This window comes from Lepidothrix coronata, unplaced genomic scaffold (genome assembly GCF_001604755.1).
Source record: "Lepidothrix coronata isolate B3197 unplaced genomic scaffold, Lepidothrix_coronata-1.0 Scaffold2, whole genome shotgun sequence".
Lineage (NCBI taxonomy): Eukaryota > Metazoa > Chordata > Aves > Passeriformes > Pipridae > Lepidothrix > Lepidothrix coronata.
Genome location: NW_016690182.1, coordinates 11,700,506 through 11,723,680, shown reverse-complemented (window position 1 = coordinate 11,723,680; position 23,175 = coordinate 11,700,506). Strand labels below are relative to the sequence as shown.

At 43.2% G+C, this 23,175-nt stretch overlaps 2 long non-coding RNA genes across 4 annotated transcripts in view; one reads left to right on the top strand and one right to left on the bottom strand.

The window, feature by feature from the left end:
• The first annotated feature begins 4,491 nt into the window (after positions 1 to 4,491).
• On the top strand, positions 4,492 to 9,306 carry LOC108497347. The gene is made up of 3 exons (XR_001874766.1): positions 4,492 to 4,737; positions 6,440 to 6,535; positions 9,155 to 9,306. It is a non-coding gene; the product is annotated as an uncharacterized LOC108497347 (long non-coding RNA).
• Positions 9,307 to 13,170: 3,864 nt separating this feature from the next.
• The window catches only part of LOC108499337, an 86,754-nt gene continuing 76,749 nt past the window's right edge, over positions 13,171 to 23,175 (bottom strand). For 2 of the 3 annotated variants that reach the window (XR_001875514.1, XR_001875515.1), the window contains one exon: positions 20,710 to 21,579. This is a non-coding gene — a long non-coding RNA (uncharacterized LOC108499337). Of the gene's footprint in view, positions 14,208 to 14,636; positions 21,580 to 23,175 lie in introns of those variants that run through there. The other variant, XR_001875516.1, reaches the window with a different exon arrangement.

The window sequence follows — 23,175 nt, the reverse complement described above, 5'->3', positions numbered from 1 at the left end:
AACACAACTCACAAACAGACTTCTTGGTATTTTGACTTTTGGTCAGTCACAGTTGACACAGCCACCACAGTGCTGGGAGGTTTCGTGTCAAAAATACGACTTTAGAGGGAGCAGAAACCATTCCTGGGGGTCACATTCTCCTGCCTTTTCTGAGAAACTACCAAAAATCAGGAGGAAACAAATGGTGGGAAAAGCATGCAGAAAAACAGGATGTCTAATCCTTCCCTTAAACCTCGTGTTTAGGTCCAGGTCAGCCTCCAATGGCAGAACATGATGATGGAACAAGTTGACCTTCTCTGGCATAGACATGATTTCTCAAGCAAATTAACCTTTTTCTCACCTACAGACAGAACAACAAAAACAAAACAAACAACCCATAAATCAACCAGTAAACCTGTTATTTTGGAAAAGACAGAGTAGTGAAGTAAATTCTTCCAATATGCCCTTACATCATTCATACAGACAGAAAAACAATTACAAAGCAAATCAGATCCTTTCTTTAATTGATTGCACTCAAGTTCTTTCCTCAAGAAGAAAAGTTGCCAAAAAAATAAAATAAAAATCAAACAGCATTTCAATTCCAGGCATCAGGGAAAACATAACAGACTCTGGATTGCTGGCTGGCTCTGCAGCACTTTCTATGCTACAGGAAAGATTAAAACAGTCTTTCTTAATCCCTTCCAAACATAAGAGATCACAAAAATTGCCACGTGTAGTTTTGGAGGGGGTGTTGTGGGTGGGTTTTGTTATTTTGGGGTTTAGGAGTTCTCTTTTAGCAACGAGAGGAATAGAAAAATTAGAGGAAAATAGCAGGTTAAAAAAAAAAAAAAAAAAAATCAAAGCCCTCTTGTCACCTTCAATTCCAACCCTGGCCATGCCCTGCTGACACTGAGCTTCAGCAGGAGCTGGGGAGAAGATCCTCCTCCCCAGCAGTGACAGCTCAGAAACCCAGGTGGACACAGGCTGGCTGAAGCAAAACCCAATTAAAGCCATAGGAAGCCTGGGTTTTCCATATTTAGCACAAAAAGCAGAGTCAAGCCATGCTGCTGCAGAATCTTGCACTTGTTCAGTTATTAAAGATGTATTAATTCAAAGGTTTTGCCCTTAAACTTTTGTTTGGGGAGTCCAGGTCCAGCTTTCAGCTCAATGAGCAGCTGTCACTGTCCCAGAACTTCAGTCCAAACATCTCTGAAAATATCCTCAGACACTCCTTGAAAAAAAATACATACTTGGACCTGCACAACAGCCCTCTCTGTTCCTCCTGCAGAATTTTCTGGGGGAACCTTCACCCCTTTGATGCAAACTCAGCCTGTCACACCATCCACCTTGTGCTGGAAAGGCATTGGAGATGGATTCTAACATTGCTGTGCCACTGTTGACACCTTGTAGGACTGCACTGGGAGGGCACTGGGAAGAAGGAAAGCAGGTTGAAGTCAGATTTCTTCATCATTTGAGATTCTGTGAGCGTAAAAAGAAGCTACAGCAAGCTTGCAGTCCTAATTAAGAGTTCTTCTCTGAGATACAGCTCCGGTGCCCAGAAAAGCAAAAGATTTTTCTCCTGAGAAAAATAACCTCTTCCCCTCTTGGCCCTTCACTGTATTTCAAAATAAAATTCTTCTCCTGATCTGTCCAGTCTCTTCCCATAACTTGCTCAAGACCTTGTTTTCCTTCACTCTTTTGTCTCTTCCCCAGGTGCAGCTCCCAGCCCCTCGTCTCACACGCTGCCTCTCCAGGTCTGCCTTCAATTGCTTGCTCTTATCTTCTAATTAAAAAGAGGCCATGGTTTGGATTGAAATCCTATTGAATTACCTGACACAAAGTGGTCTGATGGAAAGTGCAGCCAAACCCAGAAATACTTATGCTGTGTCAAGTCCCTGATTGTGGATCACAAAGTGCTTTGGCCAAGCTGGATGTTGAACTAATGACTGAACAAATACCCAGGCAAAAGCCCCCAGAAAGTGCTAATCCTTTTCCTGGAGCTAGTTCATCATGCTGGGGTGAGGTTAGAGCATGGCAGAGATACCAGATAAATCCTTTTAAATTATATTCCACTAAATGATTATCCATTAAGTGGAAGAGGTATCTCCTGCACTAAAAGCCTTAGTACTCAATAGAACTAATGATAAATGAAAGCTGACCGTGTAAATAAGCAAGATCTGAGCTGATCTGATTTTGCATTTTACTGAGAAAAAAAAAAAAGTGACAGGTGAATCAATTCAAATTCACTACAGAAATATTTATTGTGAAATGCAACATTTACATTGCTCCCCCTCCAAACAAATACTTATTTGTGAGGATACTTTTCCAATTTGAATGGAAAGCACGTGTTCTGAATGCAAGTTTTCACCTGAGATTAAATGCCAAATAAATAAAAAGATGTTTAAGTTGTTTTCATTTAACACAAGAAATATTCCTTCTTATTTTTGTCTGCTGCCTTTCAGAGGGAAAAAGCAGTAGGTGGGAGATAGAAAAAGCAATGAAGGTAAAGACATGTTTTCATGTTGCACTTTATAAAAATTTAACTACACCCAGACACATCTTTTTACTGCTCTTGAAAATGTTTTTTTCAACAGCACTTGGCATTTCAGTTTTATTTTCCAAAATATATGTACTCAGAATTTATGATAAACAAATGTATGTGATCATTCAACAGAGAGGAAAAGGAAGCATTAAGTGATAAAAAACTTAATAAGCCGTGACATTGATGAGGTCAATACAGTCAATATTAAATGTGTTAATTACATATAACTTCAGTATTAGACAAAGATTTGGAAGAACAAGACAAACACATTTATAAAGTTTCAATGCTGAAAGCATTTTATATGCATTGGGAATTGATTTTACGTGGGTATAAAGAAATACTTTTACTGGAAGTGGCCACTGAGAGTTTCCAAAAGATAGTTTTGCAAGTCTAGAAAAGTCCAGAGCACATCTGGAGTCTGTTACAAGACTTTTGTTGATTAACATATTTATTAACATGAAGAGTTTGTGCTTATCAACCCAAGTTGGTTCTTTTTTAAGGGAGTTTATGGAAGTGCCAGAACTGCAGTACTTGTGTTGAGACCCACATCCCAGTTGCTTAAAATTAGGCAGAAGCTTAAAGGTTCAGGCTGAGACCACATCAGAGGGAAAGGCTAAAATTCGGAGAGGGGGAGAAGATGTGAGCAACACTTGTGGATGTCGGGAAAAACCATTTCTTTAACGTGCAGGGGGTTCCAACTGCAGATGTTATTTCCATCATCTGAAGTATGGCTGGGAAGAGGATGGGTTTCTGTAAGCAGTAATTCCTCCAGCAGCAATTAAGGTGGGATGTGAGTGTGGGGGAGACTCAGGGCTGCAGCCTTGAAGGACTTCACTGGGATTAATGTTCAACCAGAAGTTAGTAAACAAGTAGATTAGATTTTAGGAAAGTTGGGAGCCCAAGTGCAGGGTGACATTCGGCATGATAAAGCTGGGGAGAGAAAGGACCCAGAGGAAATAGCAAGTGTTCAAAGATAAATGAATGTATGCCCGAGGGTTACGTGGGCCACCTCCCAGTAATTGCACAGGGAATGTTCAAGTTGGTTTTGCTATTTTTTTTTTCCATAAAGCCAGTGTGAAGGAACATCATAATGTAAAATAATCAACAGTGGAAGAAAAGGCAGCCACGAGTTATAAAACATCAAGTACAGAGCAGGGTTGGAACAATTGCATAATGAAGTTGAGAGCAAAAAAAGCGATAAGAAAAGCAAAGGCACTGAATGAAAAGAAACTTTACAGGGAGGTAAAAATAAAATTAGAACTGTTTTCAGGTACGGTAGAGAAAGAAGAGGCTGGAAAAGCAGCCCAGGTATCTGCCACAGTGAGGGCAAGGTGTTATCCAAAGGAGAGACAGTGTTAAAAGCCTAAAATATTGATTTATGATTTGGAAAGTAACTAATATTTAAGCCATCTCGTAGAAGATGACATGGAAGAAATAAGTCCCAATGAGTTTTCTGTACTGCTGGTGATCAGTGCCCTTAGGAACCTTCCAGCACAGTGGTGGCTCCTGGGCAAACTCTGGAATGAGCTGAGCTGGTCCTGAGGACCAGCTGACAGGAAAATACAACCTTTTGCCAGGAGGTCTCCCAACCTCAGTGAGCTCAGACAGCCACCACCATCCATCTGGCACACACAGCCCTGCCAGAATCCAGACTTCCCGTGGTAAGTCCTCTCCTCCAAGTCCTAACACAAAACGGGTCCCAGAGCAACAGCCTGCAGAAAGGGCACAGGAAATATTGGTAGGTTTTGCAGAAAGAAGCTGGAATTAGGCTGCCTTGATAATTCTCAACCCCAGCTGGAAGGAACAGAGTTTGCATTTCACTCAGAAGTCACCAAGTTCCTCCCTGGCTGAAGACTTTCCAATTCACTGACTAACGCACATGACCTCACAGGTCAGGGGATGTTTCCTGTGTCCCAGGGGACTCCATGCATGGAATAAGGTGCCCTACAGACTCTGGCCATATTTTACTCCTTGGGCCTTCCCAAGGCAGAGCTCTTCACTCCCAGAGCCCAGCTGGAGCTGCCCAAGGACACAGAGAAACTTAAACACATGGACTTGTGTTATCACCACACGTCAAAGGAAACCTGAGCTGCACCCCAGCCATACTGGGGTTGGGGGTGTCTTACTGGATTTTCTGTTTATAGTAGCTGAACATCCTTTGCTGAACAGTATTTTCAGCATTAGAGCTTGAAGGACACATTCTCCCTGAATTTAAGGTGCTATTTCAACATCTCCTTCATGTAATCTCTTCTACTGAAGTAAGACTTCACACTGAAATAGGCTCACAAGAAGCAGTGACTGAGTCATGAGGACTAAACTATCAACAACAGAGGTTCAGAAGCCAACCAGGAACCAAGTGTTTCAGCCAGGCTCCCTCCACAGAGCAACCTTCCTGCCCACCAGAAACAAGTATCAGTGGTTTTATGCTTTTCTTGGGTAGTTAAAGCAAAATGAGAAGACAGGAAGCATAAAGAGAAGAGAGAGATTTCATAGGATCAGAATGGTTTGGGTTGGAAGGGACCTTAAAGATCACCCAGTTCCACCCCTTGCCACGGGCAGGGACACCCTCCACTAGACCAGATTGCTCCAAGCCCTGTCCAACCTGGCCTTGGACACTTCCAGGGTGGTTTAGTCATTGAGAACACGTGTGGGGTTGCATTTTATATGTCAGAGGAACACAGTGGCCTCACACAGGATTCAAATGCCCACAAAGACAATTCTCTGAATATCCCCATCCCTCCACAGGTTACCCAATGTCAGGCATTATTTGCAGGGAGGGGTGCTGAGCTAGTTCCAGGAGTTATTCCTAAATGCAGTGTCTGCTCCATGGTTCTGCCAACAGGACAGAGCAGGACACCGAAGTCATCATAATTTTTGTTTATCAACTTGTCTCTGTTGTACTTTGAGCCTGGAGGCCTTTTAAAAAATTAAACACCCTTGTTTCAGTATCTGGTTTTACAAGTATTTCCATGACTAAGGAGAACCATGAGGCAGCTGCAGATATTTTGTGCCATGTGAATATTTCTTTGAAGCTGTAAAAAACCAGCAGCTTTTACCTCATTTGATTTTCTCCAAAAAAAAAAAAAAAAAATTAAAAAAGAATGAGTCTACCTGGTCCAAGAGCTCTGTATCTCCCTTTCTGCTGCCACTAGAGGGAGAAACCTATTCCTGGGATCTCATGGCTTCCAGGCTGTTTTTTTTGGAATAGAATCAGAATTATTTCCGTTAGATGGGAAAACGTTTGTCCCTGTGTGATAAGCACGGGGAACACAAATAGAGAACCTCTAAAAATGAAGTGGCATAAACATTTCCTCCCCCCACCCTCAAATAAACTCCAATTACAATCCTCAAACCTTGTGAATTTAAACACTGCTGCAATTGTTCTTCTTTGCTGGTAATACAAATCCTTCCACTGTGTTTACTCCCGTTGCATCCAGGGCAGAGGAGGCCAAACAGGAAGAAAGGAGAATACTGGGTTTCTATCAATATAGGAACAAAGGATGTTTTCTAGTGGCTTAAACTAATTCTGATCGAAAACCCATAAAATTTCCTATTAGCTGTAAGAAACAGGAGAAATTCACTGGGGACTGAAAAAACTCCTAAAGTAGCATTTAAGTAAATCAAAAATCCTAGAATTCTGAGTTGGCACTCCCCTCATCCTAATTCAACTTAAAGAATCATACATTGTTGAATAATTCTTATGTCACTGTATTTTAAGCATTTGAACTAATATTGATTGGTTTTGATAAGTGTTTATAGCAGTGACAAGGTCATTCCCCTGGTTTAGAAAATGTCAACGCAAAACGTTCTCAAATGTGGGTGCAAACAACTTTACCAATGAAACCCACCCTCCCTAAGTATGAAATGTCTCAGCCTCAGACACGCTGAGTAACCCCCAAAATGTGCTTTCAAACACAGGTTGCTGGTGGCCAACAATGAGCAACCAGACCTGGCTTCAGGACACGAACATGACAGTCTTGGAGGAGGAAAAAGGCCATTTTCCCAGACAACGAGGTAGTTTACAGGCTCAAGGCTTGACCATGTTCTTTCTGGGATACTCATTGTCCTTGTTCTTTCCAAAAAAGAGCTGCAATACTGATCCTTAAGGTCTTCAAGAATGAATTATTGCAGATCTTAGACTTAACTAAACTGCAAGTGCCAACATCACCATAGTCCTGGAGAAAAACTTGCCCCAAACCATTCCTTCCTATCCTTTAGAGGGCCTCAGGGCTGACTAAACCCACACAAATAGGAAAAGGATTTCATGGTTCATCTGTCCCAAATTCCTACTGCAGTGGCCAAGGCTATCCCTCCTACATCCACAGTGTTTTATCCAAAATATTTATAAGTATGATGCCTATGGTTTTGAGTGGAAGCCCTTTGTGAGCCTGTCCTATAGCCTAGAACCAATTATCTTGGATATTGTTCCTCACCAACACACTCAGACAAGCTAAACTAGGAAAACTTGGTTATTCCCATTGTTCTTCCAATTCTCTTACAATTAACAGTAAAATAAATAAGAGTGAGATGAGCAAGACAATGGAAGGCTCCCAGCTCAGTGCAGGGGCTGCCACTGAGGCTTGGGGAGAAGCACATCCTCTGCCATCAGCTGCACACCTGGGGAGCCAAAGCATCGAGTACAAGCAGCTTTTCTTTTCCTGGTGCTTTACTTGATGTTTTCTCAGACCAGCTGCAATCCCTCCCTCACTGAATGGGAGGTCACTTCAGCACTGTTTCTCTAAGAGAGGCTGGACTCTGAAATTGGTGTTAAAAGTTCAAACTCCTGACCCACCACATCTCCAGTGTTTTGTTGTCGTTGTTGTGAGAGGGGCAGGGTTTGGGATTCAAAACCTGCAGCTATATTTGCTTGATCCAAGTGATTTTGTTCTCCTGTGATGATTTCATAGCCGAAAGCTTAAGCCAGATTTTCCACCCTTTGCTGTGCATGTGTCTATGTACACGCACACTTATATATAAAATAGAAAACATTCCACAGTAAGTTTTCCCTTCTGAGAGGATTTTCAGCAGCCTTCCAGAGTAACAGCATATGCAATATGTGTGTCACTCAAACATTCCCTTTCACTGCAAAGTTTGTGTCAAAATCTGTTCTGGAACAACTCCACAACGTGCACTTCGTATAACCCTGAATTACAGGTTAGGCTGCGTTTTAAGTATGAAATATTAAGTGAGATCATAATATCTAAATCACTCCACTGTCACTGCACCACTAACCCAGGTTGGCAGAGCTCAAGCTCGATGATGTCACCATTTCTACCTTGCTGCAGTTGCCAGCAGAGCCCAGTTTGCATAAATTAGCTTTGATCGATGCAAAGTGTTAACGTTTTTTATTTTTACCTTGGAGCGCACTTGGAATTATCGGTTCCTTTTCAGTGTTTTAAAAATGCATATGGGCAAGTTTAGTGGCAGGTTAGAATATATCTGCAGCGACAACCACGGGAGAATGCTCAGTGTGTTGGAAACTGGAGGGACTGGGACAACAAACATCCCTGGCCATCAGCAACACCTCGAGAGTGTCCAAAAAGCCCCATCCCATTTGCAGGTTGGAAAGACTTTCAAAGCCAGCCCTGAATAACAAGGACAGCTGTAGGATGGATTTCACCATCCCTCCACACATTAAAACCCATCCCACTTTGCATCAGCTCCCACTGAAATAAATAACTCAAGAACCACACAACATAAATAACAGCAGAATGGTTTGGGGGGGGGGGGAAAAACCATCTCTCCATCTTCTAAAAATAGCTTCCTTTTGGCTACACTGCTCCTTCATGTCTTTCCTTGAGAAAGCAGGGATGAACAGAATACTGATTGGGATTCACTGACAGGGGCTGCCTCAGGAGCATCATTAAGAGGCACATTTCCCCCACAGCCTCCCAGTTTTCAGAAGGAGAGGGCATTTTCCATCTCCTTTTTTCTTAAGGTTGGAGCTGTGACTGCGAATTCCCCACTCATATTCATCCATTTGGCTCCCAAAGCTTTCTCTACCCAATATGTGTCTGTGTTCAGTGCCTCTTGGGTTGGGAGGCTGGACAAGCTTCTGAATTCCCATGGAAAACCCAGCAGACCCCCAGCACTTGCTCTGGTCTTGCAGGGAACTTCCAACAGGACCTACAGACGTGTGGAATGGAAGCTGCATCAAAGGGTCTTCCAGAGCCCTTCACTGGGTCATCTCTTGTCTGTGTCTCATCAGTTCTTACATTTATAAATGCAGTGCTTAAATCCTGACCAGGGTTAAGCTGAGGAACACCCAGCCTTCCTCCCCTCCATTTCCAAATCTTCATGGGTCAAGTGAAACTTTCCTCACATCCACAAGGTTGAAGTCAGGGATGGTCACACTGAGTTCACACAAATCATAGAATTATGGAATGGTTTAAGTTGGGCAGGAACACCTTCCACTAGCCCAGGCTGCTCCAAGCCCTGTCCAAGCTGTCCTTGGACACTCCCAGGGATGGAGCAGCCACAGCTTCTCCGGCCAACCTGTGCCAGGGCCTCCCCACCCTCAAAATAAGCTGTACTCCACTGCTCCAACAGCTTTCCATGGTTTGCCCCAAAGCAGAAGAGATTGGAAAGTAATGTTTCATTTTTCTCTTTTTTGATATGTACCTGATTTCAAAGGCATTTGGAGGGAGACAACACCCCCCTCTCCCTCCATGGACTGAAGCCGTGGAGAGCTGTGATGCTGCTGGGACTTCACCCAGGTTTGCTTTTCAGTCCAACCCCACGAGCTCCTCTGCAGGAAGACCTTGGGCAACCAAAATGCCTTATTGTCCCACACTGCCATGCTTTTTAAATTCCCTGAAACATACTGAGATGTAGGGAAAATATCTGTGGTGCTGGAGCTGCACAGGCTGAAGGCAGTGACAGGAGTCAAACACTGCACTGAGCACACACTTACAGCCAAATAAATGCAGGAAAGGTCAAATCAAAGACTATCCCCATTCGAGGTTTATTTCAGGACCCCTTCTAACACTACTAGGGGAGCCACAACCCTTTCAGAAACAAGCTGTTCCTGCTATTGCTGGCTTTGGACAAAAAGCACACTGCTGCTAACCTCTTACATAAAGTGAGCACACAAACAGCTGAAACACTGACCCCACATGGCCTTTTCCCTGGGATTTGTGGGTTTGCACAAAGAAGCCAACATTTTACATGCAGCCCTCGATGGAGTCTGGAATTGTGCAGAAACACTGCTTGGAGTGCACACTCTTAACCCAGTTGTTTGTGTACCATGTTCCTCCTCTCTGATGCCAAACACTGTGGGTCTCTGGGTTATTTTCTATTTTTATTTTGTTGTGTTTGGTTTTTTTTAAGCTGCTTGGTCATGCACAACTTTGAATCCCTGCATATACCTTCACTGCCACTATTGCAATATAATACAAGCCTGCACTCAGGGATGATTCTCTTTGTTAGGATCTTTTTTTTTCCCCTCAGCTGAGCACTCAGAGCTCACTAGATACGAGCTCCAAAATTATGAAACACTTCTTGGCTGTGATTTTTCTGTGCAGGCAGAGATATATATCAGGTTTATTTTATGAGTGGGAGATATTTAGCAAGAGCAGTTGACTCAATCTGCGTTGTGAGTAAACAATTCTCTTCATCCTTACTTGCAAATTGGTTGATTTAAGACTTTTGTCAATTGGCAACAGATATAAAACACCCATAAGGAAGTGCCACTTGCTTTTGAATGGAGAAAAACCTCAGGCACGAGGCAAAGCAGCACTTTTCCATTAAGGCAGAGGCTACACTGACTTACACTGGGATTTGCTGGGCAGGGTATCCAGCCCTGCCTCCATGAGATCCATGAAAACCACTCGAACACCACAGGAAAAGCTGGAGCAGAGTATTCAAGGACCACCCACCTCCTGCTACCAACACATGGACGTTTAAATCATCCCCAAGTAACCGAGTCTTGCATCTCTGAGGACGAGAAAGTGCAAGTGATCCAACAGCCCAAGTGATGTCTGTGCACAAGGGAAGGATGAAACACTACAATACTCGAATTCAACAGCAACAAAACAGCATTGAGGCACCACAGCCAGCACAAAAATCACCATTGTACACTGGGGTTCCAGCCATTCCAGCCCTGAGCTGCTAAAAACTCCAGTCTATCCCACTCCCTACTCCTCAGCTGGGATAAATCCAACCGTTGCATTCTTGTTGGAATTCAAAGACATATTAATTGTTGTGAAGGCACAAAGTATTACCTGGAATAACACTTGAAATGCAAATTAAGGGCTGTGTAAAATTATTGCAGCACAAGAGGACCGTGGTTTATTAGCAGCAGATTTGCAAGGTTAATTTTCAATTATGTATTTCTTATTAGTTTTCTAGCTGTCTTGCTATTATTAAATTTAAAGAGGAAGATACTTCCAGTGTGTCCAGCTTCTGTGGCATTATTACTGATAATTATTCCTATTTTCCAATTTGTGTTACTCTCATGTCTTGCAAAATTTGTAATTAATGAGCAAATAATTACAGCAGCACTTACTAGAGCTGCTTTGGTTAAAGCTGTGTCAGCTTTTGTATTAGGATCCCCATTTTTCAAGGGTTTATAACTCAAGCATAAAAATTCACTCTGGGCAGAGCCTTGTCATAAGAGCTGTCTGCTGAGCATGATTTTTTGTTTTTAAATGTTTCTAAGCAGCATTATCTCTTTTTATTTTCCTTTTTTCTAAAGTTATGGACATATTAAAACATCTTAAAGCTTCCAGGGGCATTAAGTTTACAGCACTGCATTTTTCTATGCTCCGACGTCTCCAAAATAAAGACATTTTCTTTTAAAGTGAAGGCATTCACCTTTACAAATATGAAACAAGATGCCTCAGCATCTCCAAAGAGCAGAACAGGGGTTTTTAATGCCTGCTGGTCATTAGCTTTACAAAATAGCACAGAAGAGAGCTTGACATTCAGGGATGTTTGTGCTGCTCCCACCCAGCTGAGCATTCATGCACAGCCCCAATTAAGGCACATGAGTGGTCCTTAGGAGTCAACAGGCCCGGCCAGGCTCTCTGGGATGCACAAACATTCACTGCCCCGATTCAGCACAACAAAGAGTTGCTTTTGACTCGAGTTTGAGGCTGTCCCTGCTCCCTGCAAGCTGCTGTCCACACTCTGGGGAAAGCTGAGCATCACAGGGATCAGTTCTCCAGGGTGCTGAGGACCTGGAGGGCTTAAACAGCTCAGCACCTTCTCAATGAGGGGCTCAGCATCACACATGGTCCTGTCTGGTGCCAGCATAAAAGTTAGCACAAAACTGGTGCTTCTTTTGTTGTCTGGAAGAGGAAAGCCAAAGGGGAAAAGCAGCAGATCCCAAGTCACCAGGTGATTGTGGCTGGTGCCACAAAATAAAATGGGAGTGACAGTTCTAGAACAGGCATTCTGCAAAATTTAGGCTTGACCCAAGAGCTCATCACAGCTGACTCCTCTAAACGTCCAGAAAACACAGGACACATCCCATCATCACTGCCTGGCCTTCTGCATCCCTTCTCCTGCAAAAAGCCTTGGAGCAGCCACACAGCCACTGTCAGAATTCTAAAGGTTAGAAGAGACCTCCAAGATCATCAGGTCACTCTTGGAACTGCTTGACCTTAATACTGAGCTTAATTAAAGCAAGACCACTGTAACTCAGCAAACAGGGAATAGCAACAAGTCAGCAGGGCTGTGCATATCAGCTTTTCTCATTCTAGCTTTGAAGAGTAGGGTGGATTAAGACACTTCCAGCAGCAAACTAACAGCAAAAATTCACACCAAACCCCCAGTTTTACTGGGAAACACAGTCAGAGATGAGATAAAACCAGAGAATGATGAGGCCTACCTGCATCAGCCACGGTCAGTCACGGAAAACGAGGATGACCCTCTTCAAAATCCAGGCAACTTGTTCCTTAAAGCTCCTCATGGGGAAAGGAACCTGTTGCCTCACTGCACCTTTTATTTGCCTTGCTTTGACTACCATCAGCTGAGGTTTTTCACACCCTCATTTGCCCTAATTATCTCCACCTGTTTGAGTTCATTGCTAATGAGGGGAACCCATTTTGTAATCTATAATTCAGCCCCAAGCCATGGCACTGGAACCTTTTACCACAGTGACTGAGGGGACATCAATGTCCCTTCTCTGGTGCCACCCTCATGGCCAAGCCATATTTTGTAAGCCCAAACATCATCAGCAAACCCACCAAACATTTGCAAACCTCACTTCTGTGTTCCAGGAATGCTGATATCTTTATTTTTATGCAGAGCCTGGCCCAACTGTGGCTGATGTTCCATAAACAATATAATAAATACAATATACCCCTGCCATAGAAATGAACTGTTCCTCCTCATTTTAAGGGCCTGTTTATCCTTCAGGTAAATATTTTCTCTCATATGAATTTTCCCAGTCAAGACTGGTTTGCAAAATGGACCCAGAGGAATCTATATGTGCTGATATTCCCTGGTTTCTCATGGCTTCCTAGTTTGGCTGTAACCATGGTACTGCTGGATTTCTCATGGCTGCATGGCACAATGTGTATCTCATTATTCCTGGCAGCTTTGGATAGCTTTTATGTAGCTGTAAAAATAATTTACATTTCTTGAGCATCTGAAATAAAGATAAAATAGAACTATGACATCGCGAGCTGGAGGTTTGATGCAAATTTATTTATAAATATAAATCACATTTAGAATGCAAAATGACACGAACGTCTTCTACAAATTGCCCATATCATAAAGAAATTATTTCTTTCCTTTTTTTTGAAGATAATACCTTAACATATTATCTATATATTAATGATGTAAATGGAAACTCAGGAGAAAATCCAAAGTGACATTTGGGTGCCCTGGGCTGCTGATGAGATCAGTTATATGACAAACAATTTTTTCAGTTCTACATCACTGACTTGAAGCTGCTCCACCTCACCTCCATCAGCTGCTCCTGGCCTGGGATGAAATTCCAGCCCTTCTAAAGTCACTTGGGTGCCAAAGGATGTCCAGGAATCACGGTGACATCACAAGTCCACCTTGCAGTGCTCCTGTGAGTTATATGTGCCCATATAACACACCCCCCAAACACCTGGGCCAGAAGTTCTATTATTCAAATATTCCAGAATAACATCCTGGGGAAAGCCCAACTACTTGTATTAATTCCAATAATCCCAAGCATCACAAATCCAAGGGTTTTCACTGTCTTTTGGGATTTCAGAATGGTATAAAGTGTTTTTTTAAAAGTGGGATACAAGTGTTGGGTGTTTCCTGGCTATAAAGTTCCTTTGAGAAAATAATGTAACTAACAGTAGTTCTTTGGATTTCAAAACAAGCACAGATTTTGAACACAAACAAGGCTTCATCAAATCACTTTTACAGATTCTGATAATTTCTCTCTGCTCTAATCTCAGGTTTTTCCTTTTAGTCCCTTCTGGGGCTTGGTTATTTTAACATTGTCTCCTCTAACACAAGATCTCTGCTCTGGGAAAAAACCTCAGTGGTTGTTTTCTGGATTTTCCAATATATAATCCATATGAGGTCTCAGTTTTGATGAAATATTTTAGTATAATATTTCTTCTACTTGATGAAAGTGATGTCCAAACCATCTCAGAAATCTCCATGCTGCCCATTCTTCTGCCACATGGAATTCTCCACTGAACAGTCCTACTTCCATTGCTCTTTATCCCTTCAAAAAGGAGAAAATTGTTTCCTAAGGGGGAAAAAAAAGGCATAAAAATATTACCTGCCAAAACCCTACTCTTTTTTCAATTCTCCTTCCACATTGAGGTTAAATACAACTCTGAAATCAAAAGTAATACAGAAAATGACTTTTCCTTCAGTCAGAGCAGTTCCACGAGGTGTTTGCTCCCCTGAGCCTCTGTAATTCACACCATAAAATCACAGAATCATTGAGTTTGGAAAGATCTCCAAGATCATCAAATCCAACTTTCAGCTGAATGTCCACTAAACCCTATCACCCACATTTCTGAGCCTCTGCTCATTGCTTTACCTATAAAAGCATCCAGCTGCATTTTGTTATGTCATTTTTGTTTTTAATTCCACCTTCTGAGAAACTGCAGAGGGAAGAAATTCCGGGATTACAATTAAAAATTTCATAAAATGATCCTCTGGAATTCACCAGGTTAAAAACTTTCTGTCAGTGTTTTCGACCATCCCACAAAATTCCTTAGAAAACACATAATTTTTGATTCAGTATCATGAACAACCTATAACACAAGTAAAGTGGATATTCTAGTGGATGAACACTGAGGACATGTTTCTAATTTTATACATTTAGTTTATCAGAAAGGCAGGACATTTTCTAGCCAAGTATTTATTCATCAACATACTCAGAAGGTGCCACGGTGTTGTGGGCAGAAAAAAGTCATATTCCCTGAAATCACATTAATTTGGGCATTTGGAGGGCACAAACATCTACTCCAAAGAGTGATGGCTGTGGATGCTCAGCTTTGCATCCTGGATGGGACTGGACCAACCCCATCCATCAGGGCATTGGAATGATGGAGAAATTAAAAAGGAAAAGGAAAAAAGGAAGGTGTACGGATGAGAAAAGCCCTAATTAAGAAGAGCCAAGTTAACTGGAGACTGGTTTAACGAATGTAGAATAGTTTTACACCTCAGGAGGGAATCGTGCTGTTACAACCTCGGGCAGGGCCTGAGCATTTAAGTGCTCCAGTCCCACGGCAGACAATTGGATTTAAGCCCCTGTTTAAGGACAAGGCCGGGCAGGGATGGTTTGCAAGATCTCTGTAAAAGCACAACCTTCCATTCTCCCAAACCATATGGGTTTGACTTCCCATATGGAGTGACAAAATAAAAATATAGGCTAAAAATAGCTCTCAAAAAAATGCACTGGCTGAAGGCTGTTTCCTGTGCCACAATTTGATTAGCCTTGTGTTTTATTTCTTCGGCAGCGATTTCAATTTATCTCTGATTTGGAGCATGAAAAGCTGCTTTTATAGTCGCGAGCAGAGGAGAAAAAGGCATCCGGGAAGCAAATATAGAGAGCTCTTCTGGCTTTATAGGAGCTGCAGGAACAAGTAAAATGATTTTAGAGCAGCAGCAAACAAAGTGGTGCTGGGAGATGATCTATCTTTGCAATCTGTATTTAAGTTCGCTGTCAGCCCCTGCGAGAGTGCAGAGCATTAAAAATTCCGTGCAGCTCCGAAGTAACCTAAAGGAGCCAAAAATTGTCAGAGCAGAAATCCCCTGTGCAGAGGGATCCGTGCCAGCACGGCTCCCACCCCGCCCGGCGCCGCGGCCGAGCGGCTCCCTGACAGCTCCTTCTGGCCACCAAAGAGGAGCTGGAGGAGCCGCTCCCGCGGCGTTGACGGATGGTATGGAACACAAACATTCCCATTTGGGCTCTGCTGGAAGGTGCCTCCGTAAAAAAATCATGGATTTATTTAGGTTTTTGGTGTTTTTTTAAGGGGAAAAAAAATCCCAGCCACGCCTCAAATCCTGTGTTCGGTGTTGGGCTCCTCACGACAAGGATGACTTCGAGGGGTTGGAACGTGCCCAGGGAAGGGAACGGAGCTGGGGAAGGGGCTGGAGCAGCAGGAGCAGTTGAGGGAGCTGGAGAGGCTCAGCCTGGGGAAAAGGAGGCTCGGGGGGGGCCTTCTCACTCTCTGCAACTCCCTGACAGGAGGGTGTATTTAGCTGGGGGTCGGTCCCTTCTCCCAGATAACAAGTGACAGGATGAGATAAAATGGCCTCAAGCTGACCAGGGGAGGTTTAGATTGTACATTAGGGGAAATTTCATCACAGAAAGGGTTGTCAAGGCCTGGTACAGGCTGCCCAGGGCAGTAGTGGAATCACCATCCCTGGAAGTGTTCAAAAACTGTGTGGATGTGACCCCTGGGGACATGGTTTGGTGGTGAACATGTGGGTGGCACTGGCTGACGGTTGGACCCAATGATCTTAAGGGTCCTTTCCAACCTTCATGATTCTATGATTCTGTGATTCTAAATTCCTTCCCAGCTCACCTGGGGCAGGGAACAAATCATCAGCCAAGCACCTGATCTGCTGGTGGCATCCAAGACCTGAAACCTCTGGCTTTGGAGAAGGAGAGAAGATCAGTCTTGGTGGAGCCTTCTGCTACCAAGGAAGATGTTTGTTACGATTTGAAGACTCAAGAAGTAAATGTCACAGCTGCCTTTCCCAGGAACTACCTTTCCCCCCTGTTGGATTGGACAACAGCTGGGGAATGGCAGCATGGCATGAACACATCAACATTCCTCAACAGCAGCTGGACCTGGACCAGACACCCCATGGGATTTTTGTGCTGGGTTTGAGACTGACACAAGGCAGCTCAACAAGGATCCTTCCTTTGGGATCTGCTCTGAAGCTCCTGCGACTCCAGAAGTTACCTCGGGTTCCTGGGCTTTTCTGCTCCCTGCTTTATGTTGCTGCCTGAGGTTGGAGACCAGGATTTAACCCCCACCCATGCTCCAATGGCAACATGAGCACAGGCAGCTGTCATTTATTTCTCTGGTCTTGCAGCTCTGCCCAGAACTCACCCACCCATGTCACCTGCGAGACCCCACAGGGGGTAACTGTCCATTACAGACAGATATTTCTCATTATTTGTGTCTTTTGCCAAAACGAGTACAGAAATAGATAGATAGCAGATAGACAATGGAAAAAAAATCGTGTTCAACTTGCAAGGATGATTGAGAAAGACACGTTGCTTTTCCAGCATTTCAGTTTTCCCACATCCGTGAGTCTGCCTGGCTTTATGCAAAAAATGTGGATTTCCTGCAGGCTCTGACCTTACTTTAATAGCACACACTCCGGGACACAAACTGTCCCACACTCTGGGACATTTTGTGTCCTGTTTCTGCATTAATATTTGTTGCTGTGGGTGAAAAAGTGGAATAAAACTAAGAAATAATGCTGTTAGCAAGCAAAGAGTGCCCCTCTGTTTGGCACCGGAGGAGACAGCGAGCCCTGGTGGGGTAGGGAAGAGTAAGTCCTGGCTCTGATTCATCCTAGAAGGAATAAAGAACCAGCAAAGGGCTAATCCTTTCACTGGGCAGGAATCTGGAGGGACAAAAAACAGCCAGACCAATGGACAGGACCCCACTCTGGGCACTGGTCAGGCTTTGGACACACATCTCCACACCACAGAACATCTGCCAGAGTCTGGCATAAAGTTCTTCTATTTGATAATTTTCTCTCTTTCACCACTTTGTTAAAGCTCTAAGAACGACTTTTCCAATCTGAGCAAAAGCTCTGCATTTCCCCTTAAAAGTGATTTTTGTAATCTAACAAATATTAAAATCCGAAGAGGGAAAATAAAAGATATCTAGAGTGGGAAGGGGCTGAGCTTCAGAAGCTTTGGAAGAGAAAGGATTAGAAACCAGCAAACCAGCTTTTCTCTAAAGAATTTATAGAGAGAGAAAAAAAAAAAGAAAACACTTTGGAAACAATTATTTACAAAGTTCGAAGTATTTGGTACCCTTTGCTTTGGTAAGATAAGGGCAACAAACAGCATCCATAGTCATGAGGAGTCAGCCCAATTACTTCTGTCAGCAAATCTAATTTTACAAAACATATTTCTGCTAGGAAGAACACTCTCCTTGCTTCACGTTCCTTTTTACATTGCTAATAAGTCTCTTAGCAGTAGATTAGAAGAGCCTCTTCAGCCAGGAACAGGCGGATGGCCCTGAGCGCAGCCAGAGGTCTCTTCTCCGGAAAAACGTGATTGAAGCCGAGGAGAATTTCGCCTGAGGAGGTTCCCTGCAGGTGTTTGGTCCCGTGTCTGTAACCTGTGTTGTTACAGAAACTGCTAATGATTAGGATTATTGCACTTACAGACTTCAGAAACATGATCTAGGGCTGTTCTGACCCTTTTCCCTCTCCTGACCTGTGGAAATCAAGAGGGGTTTTTTAGGGCTCCGTGCCCAGAGAGCAGAGCAGGGCCCACCTGCCTGACAACCTGTGCAGGGCTCACAAACCTTCCAAAAGTGGCCAAAATGATCCCAAACCCGTGTGAAACCCTGCCACCTGCCGAGCCAGGTAAACCTTTTAAGGCAATGTAAGTTCAGAAGGATTCAATTTCAGTAAAAAAATGATGGATGAGAGATGAAGATGACCAAGGACAGCCCTCTCCGGGTGGCACCGATGGGTCCCACTTTCCCCAGCTCCAGATGTTTCCCGAGGAGATGCTGAAAAGCCCGTGGCTGTGCTCTCTGGAGGGGAACAGCAGGAGCTGCACCGAGGTAGGAAGATGAGCAGTGGGTACAGGAGACAAACAGAGAATTAAAACTTTTTGACACATCACAAGAACAATCTGGAAAAAAAAATTGTAGTCTTTTTGTGGATAAATATAATTTTCTCAACTCTGCTGAAGGCAATGAGAAGCCTCAGGCTGCTTTTGGCACCTCACCTGCACCTGGAAAATAAATGCAGTGTCTTGATTCCCCCAGAGAAATGGTCACTTATGCAAAGAAAACAATGGAGAAAAGGATCAGCTTCCAGCTTTTCTGGGTAACTCTGATTTGTGCCTGGGGACCTCACTGAAGAACAGAGATTCGAGGTGTCCTTGGCCATCCCAGACATTATAAAAAAGCATCTGAATCTAATTCCTGCACACAGAAAATGGGCTAAATTCATTAAATCAAATTATTCCATTTCAGTTCCTCGCTTTCCACAATTTTTTTGTTTCAAAGGCTTTGTGGCAATTAATGTCAAAGAGCTAAGTAAATATTTTCTTGTGTTATGTGGAAGATGATGTCAGGCAGTGATGGGAGCGAAACACTGACTTTGTACAACTGTTTGTACCTCTGATAGGATTGACTCATATTGGGAGATTATAGAAAATGCATTCTGTGATTATATACCCCCCTAGAGGCCCCATGGAGGTGAGATTATGCAACTCACACTGTTATTTTGCCAGGAAAAAAATGGACTAAGTAAATAAAAAAGCTGCGGGATGTGACTTCATCGTGCACTGTTGACACCTGCTTATATGATTTAAAGGATGTTACTAAGAATATCAGAGTGGCTAATGTAAATGATGAAGAAATCAGAGGTCAATAATATAATAATAAATATTAGCATAGGTTTCCCAAGGCCAGGAGTGCCTGAAATGGTAATTGGAATTATGATTTTGCTCTTGAATTATGTGCTACTGAAAATACTTTGGTCGCTGCTGCTTTCCTGGAACTGCTCCATTAAAGCCAAACAGAGACACTCTCCGATCCTTCTTAATCCGAGAAATAATATCAGCTTTTCCTAAGGATGCTTTTTCTTTCATGTGGGCACCCACCTCACCCTGTGCATTAGGTTGTTGTGTTAGAGGGAGGTGTTGGGCTGCAGGGACATGGTTCCTACAGCTCCAAGGTGCTGCTCTGAGGATGCAGCATCTCAGCTCTGTCATCCGTGTTGGATATCCCAGGGTAAGGTAGAAAACCAGGAAAAATTCCTCATAACTGCACTGCAGGCACAAAGGAAGCTTCTAAACCCTCCTCCACCACAAGCCACTTCCCTATGGGACACCAGAATAAAGTGCTCTCAAAATGCATTAATGCAATAGGCAATAGATTAAATTTGATGAAAGACTGGTCCAAACAATGTGGTTTCAATTGACAAAATACCTGCAGCTCACAGTACTCTTTACAGCACCACTGAATTACCCTGGACACACAGAAGACACACAAAAAAATGTGGCTACAGCTTCAGAATAATTCATTTAGGGGTTATCTGGCAACACCTTGTGCAGCAAAAAATCAGCCCAGCAGCCAGGCTGGTGCTGAGGGGAAATTCCAGAGGGCGAGGGGCTGGCAGTGGCTTTAAAGTCGTTCTTCACCTGCTTCCCCACCTCCTCCAGCCCTCCCTACAATGAATTTATCCCAGAGGGGTCTGAAAGTCAGTAATTGGAGTTGCTGGGTGCTGACTGCGGTACCTGGGGATTCCTGGCGGCCGCTGCGCACGGCTTGGGAAGTGCTGCTAAATCAGATTTTTACAGGGAAAAAAACCCCACCGTCTAATCCTGTAATGCTGTCTGAATATTGTTGGGCTGTTTGCCTTTAATGCCTCTAACTCCTTGCTGATGGGCAGCTCACAGGAGTCATGTTTGAGCTGGTGTCTGATGCTGGAACGCTCCGTGCAGAGAAATCCGGATCCGCCACGAGCGTTTCAACGCGGTTACGCAAAAGTCTAAAATTAGGTCATAAATTATATAATCCTGCAAGGAAACAACGAGTTTAATGACTATGCCAAACCAGAGATAAAAGCTGAGGAAGGAAATAGCATCTTGCTCATTAAATATTAAGGATCAGATCCTTCAAACATTTTTCCAGTGATGAACTCTGTGGGAGTTTGGCATCTGTATTTGCGTGTGTTCTATAGAATGTGCTTATACATCATATACAAGTGCTGGATGTGATTTATGGAGCACACACACATAGTAAGTATATTTATAATGCATAAATACACTCCATCAAGAGCAGAGAAGGTGATTAGTGAGAGTTTCCTAAGAGGTTTAATCAGATATTTTGATGGCTTGTTTCCAGTGTTCCTCCAAAGGCATTTTTCATCACAGGGCGCTGGGAAGGAGCAGGTAGAGGCACCACCTTTCACACTTACAGCAGCAGCAGATATCACAGAGCAGCTCTGCATCCTCAGTGGGACTGAAAAACCCTGGGAAATAAGAAAGATTACCAAGATGTAACAATGGATTTGAAAACTCCCTGCAACCTGTGAATCCCTCCCCTGATGCTGCTGGGCCCCAGCCTTTCTCCAAACCTTTCACAAGGCACATCTGGTTTGATCTGTTTGAAATAACACAGGGCCAGGTCCTGTGCATATTCCCTGAGAAGTGTGAGGTGATTCCCCTGGGACTGATGGCTGTGCTGATGTCCTGAGTATGTTAATGAGAGGGAATGGGAATCTCTGATGGAAAAAGGCAGATTGTGCTCCGGTCCTTGCTGTCGTCAAAGCCTCTCTGATAACCATGTCCTTTTCTTCAAAGATTGGAGTCATTTGTGGATTGACTATATAATCCTTGTGCTGAAGCCTGGGAAAACTGCTGTTGATGCCCTTGGCAAATTCTTAGCCTAAAAAAGCATGAAAAAGAGGACCAAGTAATTTCAATTCCATAAAATACATTAAATGCAGCACACAGGTATGTAAATGGGAAACTCCATAACTGTAATTTGCCCATTTAGAGCCTGATCTAAAGGCTATAAAAGTTAATTTGAAATCTTTTCATTGATTTTAATGGCCTTTAGATCAGGCCCATATTATTCACTGCATATCATGTTTGTTTCAGTGCAACACTGTATTTATGTAAAATGTGAATTATGCGGATTATAACACATACAGAGCCCCTGCTTATTGTGCAAGGGCAAAGCTTGTGAAGTTATTGCCTTTAACAACCCCCACAAAATATTAAAAAAATCCAAAATAAAGTCCCAAATAATGATCAGACTTTTTAAAAGCGAGATCTAAAAAAAATGAGGAGGCCTTTTTTTCGTTAGATACTAATACAACCTAAATGTATTTTAAGCATCATGAAATCCAAATGGAATTTCACACAATTCCTCATTTCCGACTGCAGCGGCGCCACAAAAAAAATTACATGTAAATGATTCAAAACCTCTTGAAGAAAGAGCACTTTTTTTTTTTTTTCCTAATTTGGGGAGAGAAAAAAAAAAAAGGTTTCAACCCAAGCTCAGCAAGGGATAACAGCATTACAGTCTGTGCACGGAGAATTTAGCCCCTCATAATTCTAAATCCTTCTCAAACGCTTTATTGCTATAAGGTGGCTCATACCAGTCTCTACACAACAGGACTCCCATAGCATTAACCATGAGAGATAGGCTTCCAGAAAGAAACTATAGCAAAGTAATTGTAAATCTCTAATGATGCATAAAACCAAGCTGAATTGGTCCTGAATTCTCAGCATAAAAGAAATGAACCATCAGAAGAACCAATTCTGGTGGCAGTATAACACAGCCCAGTGTGGGAACTGTTTATGGGGTTTGCTGCAGTGGAAATATTCCTGCTAATATGCAAGTGATAGGAATTCATTAAAAATGCCCCAATGCTGCAAGATCTTGTGATGCCACGTGTGACATTAAAAACAACTCGTTAGCCAAAAAGAAAACCTCCTCTGTACCAGAACAGTTCCCTGCCCATCCCAGTCACTGCCAGATTTCTGTACCATGAATTCAGTGGGTTCTGCAGGGTTTTAAACCCACCTTGCAAGATTTCCAGGTTTTGTGCACCGGGGTGGGTTCAGCTGCTCCAGGCTGGGCTTTGTTGGAACTGTGCCTACCAAGACATGCCCAGGGGCTGCGTGGACAGAGCAGACTGAAGCCTCATCCCCTCCCCTGCTGTGCCCGAGAGGACACCTGGGATGGGACTTCCAGTGATGGCCTTCAGGGGGACATGACCACAGACAGTCAGGACAGGGCTGTCCCTGCTGGTGTGCCAACAGAAACCCAAAACCTCCTGTTTCCTCAGACAGTTTAGTCAATGCCTGCTGGATAAGCACCCAATAAAATATTTAAATTATACCATTTAATTAATTAATTATGCAATCCACAAACTCCAGCAACGAACCAGGCGCACTCCAGAGCCCTCAATGCACAAATCCGGATCATCACCCATTAATCCAAGACAACCTGCTTCAGAAGCAGATCAGATGG